Here is a 7,495-nt window from a genome sequence, read left to right on the forward strand (position 1 = left end):
CAATGAAACGGAAATTTGGAAGTACATAAAGAAGGAGAGAGGAGGAAGAGAGAGGCCGGATAATAGCATCGGAGAAGTGCAATGGAAAAGACACTTCATGGAATTACTAGAGGAAAAAGATATAAGGAAGGAAAACAAAGAATTAAAAGAGCAGCAAGAAGAAGTATTAAAAAGAAGTATAAAGGAAAATACGGATGATATAACAGAGGGGGAAGTAGGCAGAGCAATAGCGAGATTAAAGAAGAAGAAAGCAGCAGGAGAGGACGGTATAAAAAATGAAACTTGGCTACATGCGAACAAGGAAACAAAGGAAAAACTAAGAGGAATTTTACAAAAAATATGGCAAGGAGGAGAGATACCAAGTGGATGGAAAGAGGAAAGAATATACCCAATACATAAAAAGGGTAGCAAAAAGAAAACAGGAAATTACCGAGGGATTTCACTTCTGGACACAGCATACAAAATATACGCGATGATCCTGGAACAAAGATTAAGTGAGGAAGCAAGACAGCTTAAAATATTACCGGAAACGCAAGCAGGTTTCAGAAAAAGAAGAAGCTGCATGGATAATATATATGCATTGAAAACAGCAGCGGAGAAGGTGCTAGCAAAAAAGAAGGGAAAGCTATACGTATTTTTTGCCGATGTAAAAGCGGCTTTCGACAAGGTAAATAGAGAGTTGCTATGGAACAGTATGAAAGAACAAGGAATTAGTGAAAGACTAATTAAAAGCCTAAAAGATATATATATAAGGAGACTACGACTAGAGTGATATCAGGAAATAAAGTAACAGAAAGATTTTGGACAGAGGGGGGACTAAGACAAGGCTGCCCCCTAAGCCCACTACTCTTTATATTATATTTAGCAGATGTGGAGGAATTTTTGAAGAAAAGACAAGTCGGAGGAGTTGTAATCGGCAGAATAAAAATATTTACACTCGCATATGCGGACGGCCTGGCAATGATGGCGGAGTCTGACAAGGACATGAAGAGAATGTTGAAAACTCTGGAGAAATACCTCGAAGGAAAGAGATAAACTCTAAACGTGGGTAAGTCTAAGATACTAGTTTTCTGCAAAAAGAAAAGAAGGCAAGAAAGAAAGTGGAAATGGAAGAATGAAGAATTAGAAGAAGTAAAAGAATTTAAATACTTAGGTCTCACGTTCAAGAAGAATAACAGGGACAATGCACATATAAAGGACGTAGTAAAAAGAGTGGCAGCAGCCATGGCACAGATATGTGGAATAGGAGAGAGGAAATTCGGAGGAGATTTCGACAGAAGAATTATGATGTTCAATGTTATGGTGAAAAGCATCATGCTGTATGGAGTAAAAGTATAGGGATGGAAAGAATGGAAGGAAGTCGAAGCGTTACGGGAAAGGTACATAAGATGGATTCTAGGATTGGACAGGTATACTCCAGGATACATAGTTAGAGAGGAGGCAGCCATAGAGAAGATAAGCCTAGAAGCGGTGGAACCGGGTGATAAATCATCCGTTCCAGCGTCGAGTTCTGTTTGTTCCGCAGACGACACCCGAGACCCAATGACCGAGCAGAGGGCAAAGGTGCCGAGAACGGGCACGACGGAGCCGACGAAGCCGCTGACGCAGGTGGCCAATGAGGAGGAGGCGATCATCCCGGAGGATACCGAGGTCGCGCAAATCCTACAACTCATACCGGAGGGAGTAGCGGAAGCTATAGTCCTCGTAGAGGAAGCTGAACAGCCCGCTGGACCAGGCGAGGTTGACATCGTGGTGGCCAGCCAATCCCCAGCAGCAAAGGAGGTGGTCGAAGCGACGGTCCCGTTAAGCCAATCCCAGTACACGGAATTGTAAGACCGTGGCTGACGAACTTTTTATTTTCTTTTAAATGATATATTCATGTATTTTATTATTTCTTATCTATGTTGTCATTGTGATGTATTTTATTCAAGAGTTTTTGTAACGCATGCCAAAGCGAAGCGCGACGCAGCGCGAGTCTCCAAGTGAGAACGATTACGTTTCAATTTGATTTTATGTTTTATTTTATTATTTTATTCATCTTAATTGCGACAAGTGCCAATGGGCATAGTAGAACTGTATTTCAAAAGATTTATTTGATTAGGCGTGAGCGAGCCAATTATATGTAAGAAACACATTAAAAACACGACTGACATTCAACAAGACTGAATTACATTTGAAACACATACATTGACCAATCCCAATAATCCTTAGACGAAAAACCCACGATTAAAGTAAAAAGGTTATCAAAGTCATTAGATTAGAGAAAAAGAGCCAATCGGAGGCCAAGGTTAAAGTTTTAAAAGCAATGGATTCGAATAAGTTCCGTATCTTAGTTTTGGCATTCATTTTCATTTTATTTGCAACTAGCACACAGCGCGCGCTAACGCGCGCGCTTTCATATTTATTACTATTACTTGCTTTTTAATAAAAATAATATATATAAATAATACATAAATACATATTTTATTAATTCCCTTAAAGTTACAATTACTTAACAATCTTTCAACTTAACAACTTCAAATTTAAATTTATCTTAAAATATTTAGCCTTAAAAAAACATGTATAGGAGATCATGATTATGCTCGCGTCACTCATTCATATCTCTCACTCTCGCTTTTTTTTCTCCATTTCTACCATCTTCCATTTCTTCAATGTTAATTTCCTTTATCTTTTATTTCTCCATTCTTAATTTTTTCTATTCTTCGCTTTTTGTATTTATTATTATTTTCATCTTCCGTTTCTTCCGTCCTCTATCACTTCAGTTTCCATTTTCTTCATCCTTTACTCTACTGCCATACTATATGTCTCTTTTCCTTCATTTTCCATTTTCTTCATCCTCTCTTTTACTAATATATTTATATTTGTTTATTAGAAGTTTTAAATTATTGCCTTATTTTAATTTTTAAATTATTATGTGGGGTGAGTTGTTTATTTCACAAATATTCTTCTTTAGAATATAATATAAATAAATGAATAAATATGTATAATTTTTAAAAATATAATTTATTTAATCAGTCTCATTTGTTTTAATAACTTATTATGTTTGAGAAATAAACCTCGTGATCGAAAAGTTAAAGTAATTTAATATATTTAAGTTTTTTTATAATGCAATTATAGCATTATTATATTTTTTAATTATACTATACAATATTTTTTGTGTTATTTATAAAACTATGCATAATAAGAGAAAATAAGAAAGTTATACCTGTACAAATTTTTTTAGTGATTAAAAATTAAATTATTATAAAAATTATCTATCTTTATTTCTTTTTCTTTTGTACACAATTTTATATGTTTACATAATATTAAAAATAAATAGTTGAATTTGAGAATATACGCACATATACAGCTTAATATATATTTTTTGTTCCGGTAATAAAATATTTCATTTTTCACATATTAACAAATAGTTTTTGCGTCAGTAAGAAAATTTTGTTTACTAATATAAAACATTTTTCTCAGTGTATAATGTATTTGAAATATCTCTAAAGTGTCTCTGCAATATTTCATAGATATATTTGAGAAATATTTCAGTATATTACAGAAATATTGCTGAAATCTTTCAGCAAGGTTGCTTTGAAATAATTGCGGACATTGAAACATTACCGAAATGATGTAGAAATAGTCGTGAAATATTTCTGATCTGAAATATTAATGAAAGGTGTAATATTTCAAATAGAATTTTGCAGAAATGTTTCTGAAATATTACATGCCGAGTGGGTAATAAGAATAACATATAATATGTCTTTTATTTGAAATATTTTTTTCTAAAATTCGTAGTTTTTGAAATATTTAGGAATTTCCAAACTTTGTAGACCCTGTATAATCATATAGTATTAATGTTAAACTACTAAAACTCTGTTTAACAAAAAAAATGCTTTTTTTATTATTCATGTTTTTGTTTTGTTATTATTAAAAAATTATATTTTTGTCGTTACACATGAAAATATTTACGCATTTATTTTATATAAATTTAATTTATTATTATTATTATTATTATTAAATAAAGCAATTTATAAAAATTAATGTATTAATTTAAATATGTTAATATTATGTTGTAGGCAAATGATATGACTGTAATTTGTTTTGAAATATGATCTGATTAAATTTGTAAGATTAACACGTGACGTCTTTTAAAATTCAAAGCCGAACTACGACTGACTCGAATTTAGCCGCACGCTTTTTATACCCGTTGCTCTCATGACGCGACGCGCTCTTTTTATTAATCACACGTTCGCGATAATTTCACGCTCCCGACATAAATCGATTAAAGACGCGAACGCATATCTCGGGATCTTGCTTTCTACAGCTCTATATTGACTGCATTGACTGTTGGGCTCGGTGCGAGAGCGAATGTTACGAACAGGGAAACTTCTGTTAAAGAGTTTATAAAAAAGGGCAGAAACTCTGCTACTGTTGAGATAACATTAGTTAATAAAGGAGACACTGCATACAAGCCTGACATTTATGGCGACACAATTACAGTTGTACGTACTATTGAAAATATCTCGTCGTATAAAATTAAAAATTGGAGAGAAAAAATTGTTTCTATAAAACAAGATGAATTGGACAGTTTCATAATGATGATGAATATACAGATTGATAATCCAATATCTGTTTTGAATCAGGACGTTTTAAGAACATTTTTAGTTACTTCTAAACCCGATGAAAAGTATAATTTATTTATGAAAGCTACTCTCTTGGATATCATTAAAAATAATTATAAGGAGGATTTCTATATAGTCGAAGAAGAATACAATAAATTAAGGACATACTCTGCGGCCTTGTCGCAAGTAAAAGGAGAGATACAGAAATTGAAGGAAAGTATACATAGATTAGAGGAAATGGATAAATCACGAGCAGAATTAAGTAATCTTGAAATGGAATTTCAGTGGGCTACGGCGATTACGAATAAAAACGAACTTCGCAAAATACAAGAGAACTTAAAGACGTATGAAAATAATTTGGAAGAGCTTCAGAATGTGGAATTATCTATTGGAACAGAGGACGAAGAAATTGATACAAAAATCCAAGATATAAAGCAAAAAATTCAACAAACAGAATTGGAAGTAACAGAAAGCAGTGAAGCTTATAACAGCGTGAAACAAGAACACTCGGCTGCGAATGAGGCGGTCTCTAATAACGCGAGTGGCATTCTTTATCAAGCAAAACAAAACGATTTGAAGATGTCAAGTTGCTGGAGAAAAAAATTCTAAAGTTAAAATGCTGCAACGATGAAGAACACAACGAAAGAAAAGTAATGACAGAGCAGCTATCAAAGTTGGAGGAAAGACTGAATGAATTCGTCGATGCCTCATTACGCACTAAGCAAACCAAATTAATGTATTTGGAAACCGATATGATGCGACTTATCCAAGAAGTACAATCTATTAAAAACGAAGCGGAGAATTTTAACAGACATATAAATAAGATTAAAAGAGATTTGAGTACAGTCGAGCAACAATCGGATAATTTATTGAGTGTATGTGGGCCAAATATACCACGTCTGTTGAAGAAAATCGAAGAAGAATATAAGAAAAAGCGATTCAAAGAAAAATCACGCGGGCCTATTGGTGCTTTCATAAAACTGAAGGATGCAACTTGGGTACCAGCAGTAAAAAGTTTCTTCGGTTATCACTTTCTCAGCTCATTTTGTGTAGATAATAGTGAGGATGCCAAGTTGTTGAACAGTATTATGAAGGAAATTTTTGACAACGAAAACACTCCCCAAATGATATCAAGCAAATTCCTTTACCAGGTGCGTGATATTAAACGCCACTGTACACAGTCGTCACAGTATTCTAATCTCTTAGATGCAATGGTTATAGAAGATCCTGTCATAACTAATTACTTGATAAATCAACGTGAAATTGAATATACTTCTTATACTAATAAATGAAGAGGCCTGCGAGATAATGTCGGACATGATAAAAGTGTCAAAAAATTGCAAAAGAGTGTTTACTTTATGTGGATACACATTCTACCCCAATCCAAATTACAGGTTTTATGAGGGAAGGTGTACACGCGCTAAATATCTTCATGTTTCTATCATGGAATATCTTCAAATAACTGAAAACAAAAAGCAGGAAGCCGACGCAGCATATAACGCTATATTTGAAAAAATTGCACTACTTCCGAATTGAATAACGTAACCAAGACGGTCCACAAGCTAAGATCTACACAAAGTGAATGTACTAATTTAATTAATGAATTGAAAGATGAAATTGATTTGCATGATGCCAGTTGTATTGATGTTTTCCGTAACAAAGCCGCGGAGTTGGAAAAAAAAATAGCGCAAGAAAATGGCTTGGAAAAGGCTTTAGCTGAAAACGTGCAGCAGCTTCAGAAGACCGTTGAATCTCTCGACGCGGAAGTTCAGCGATACAGGGATTTGAGGCACAATTTACACATAGTGATTGATTCTCTTAAAGACCAAATAAGGGAGTTGGCATGGGAGAAGGAAAGGCATCGGCACGAGTGTCAGCATGCTATTCGGAAGTTACAGGAAATTCGGCAAGCCATACAATGCGCAAAGGGGGAATTCGATATACAAGAGACAGCGGTAAAGAAAGCGGTTTCTAACGCCACTGAAAAATGTCTCAAGATAAATATTACCAGATTGGTAAATTAAATCAAAACTTTACTATCTCTGATTGTGAGTTAGGAGATAAGATTCGCGAGATAGAAAACCAGTTTGGTTGTTTGGATAAATTACGGTGACAACTGAAAGAAAAGGAAGAAAAGTATGGAGTAAACATTGAATTTGCAGCTTAATTGAAACAAAGTTGCGAAAAACACATCGAACGAGTGAAGCATCAGCAGAACATGTTCCTCCAATTAAGGGACTTGTATAGTGTCTGTGTGGAGAAAGCTTTCATCGATGTACTTTCTTTAAGACAATATAAGGGCACTGTGGTAATCGATCATCATACAAATAAACTGCTTGACTTACATCTGAGTGTACGGTATGATGAAGAGTCGGGGAACGACACTAAATCGCTTTCGGGAGGTGAACGATCTTACTCAACCGTCGTATTTATCTTGGCTCTCTAGGGGCACTCGGCTGCCCTTCTACTTTCTCGATGAATTCGATGTATTCATGGACAAAGTAAACAGGCGAGTTATAATGAATATTCTTTTGGATTACGCTAAATTGCATTCACAGAGTTAGTACGCTTTCTAAATTTGTAAGATTAACGTGACGTCTTTTAAAATTCAAAGCTGAACTACGACTGACTCGAATTTAACCGCACGCTTTTGATACCTGTTGCTCTCGCGACGCACTCCTTTTATTAATCGCACGCTTGCGATAGTTTCACGCTCGCGATAGTTAGACAAATCGATTAAAGACGTGAATGCATATTTCCTCACTCGGCATGTTATGCTGCTGAAATATTGAAATATTCGGAAATGGTGCAGAAATATTTCGTTAACACTTCATTTATAACTATGCATCTGAAATATTTCAGAAAAGAGATGGGCGATGTTAATAAAA

General features: G+C 34.4%; 1 pseudogene; it reads left to right on the forward strand.

The window, feature by feature from the left end:
• The first annotated feature begins 97 nt into the window (after window positions 1-97).
• On the forward strand, window positions 98-7,183 carry LOC112453229 (annotated as a pseudogene).
• Window positions 7,184-7,495: the final 312 nt, after the last annotated feature.

Source organism: Temnothorax curvispinosus, unplaced genomic scaffold (genome assembly GCF_003070985.1).
Source record: "Temnothorax curvispinosus isolate PA1 unplaced genomic scaffold, ASM307098v1 QBEX01004174.1, whole genome shotgun sequence".
Lineage (NCBI taxonomy): Eukaryota > Metazoa > Arthropoda > Insecta > Hymenoptera > Formicidae > Temnothorax > Temnothorax curvispinosus.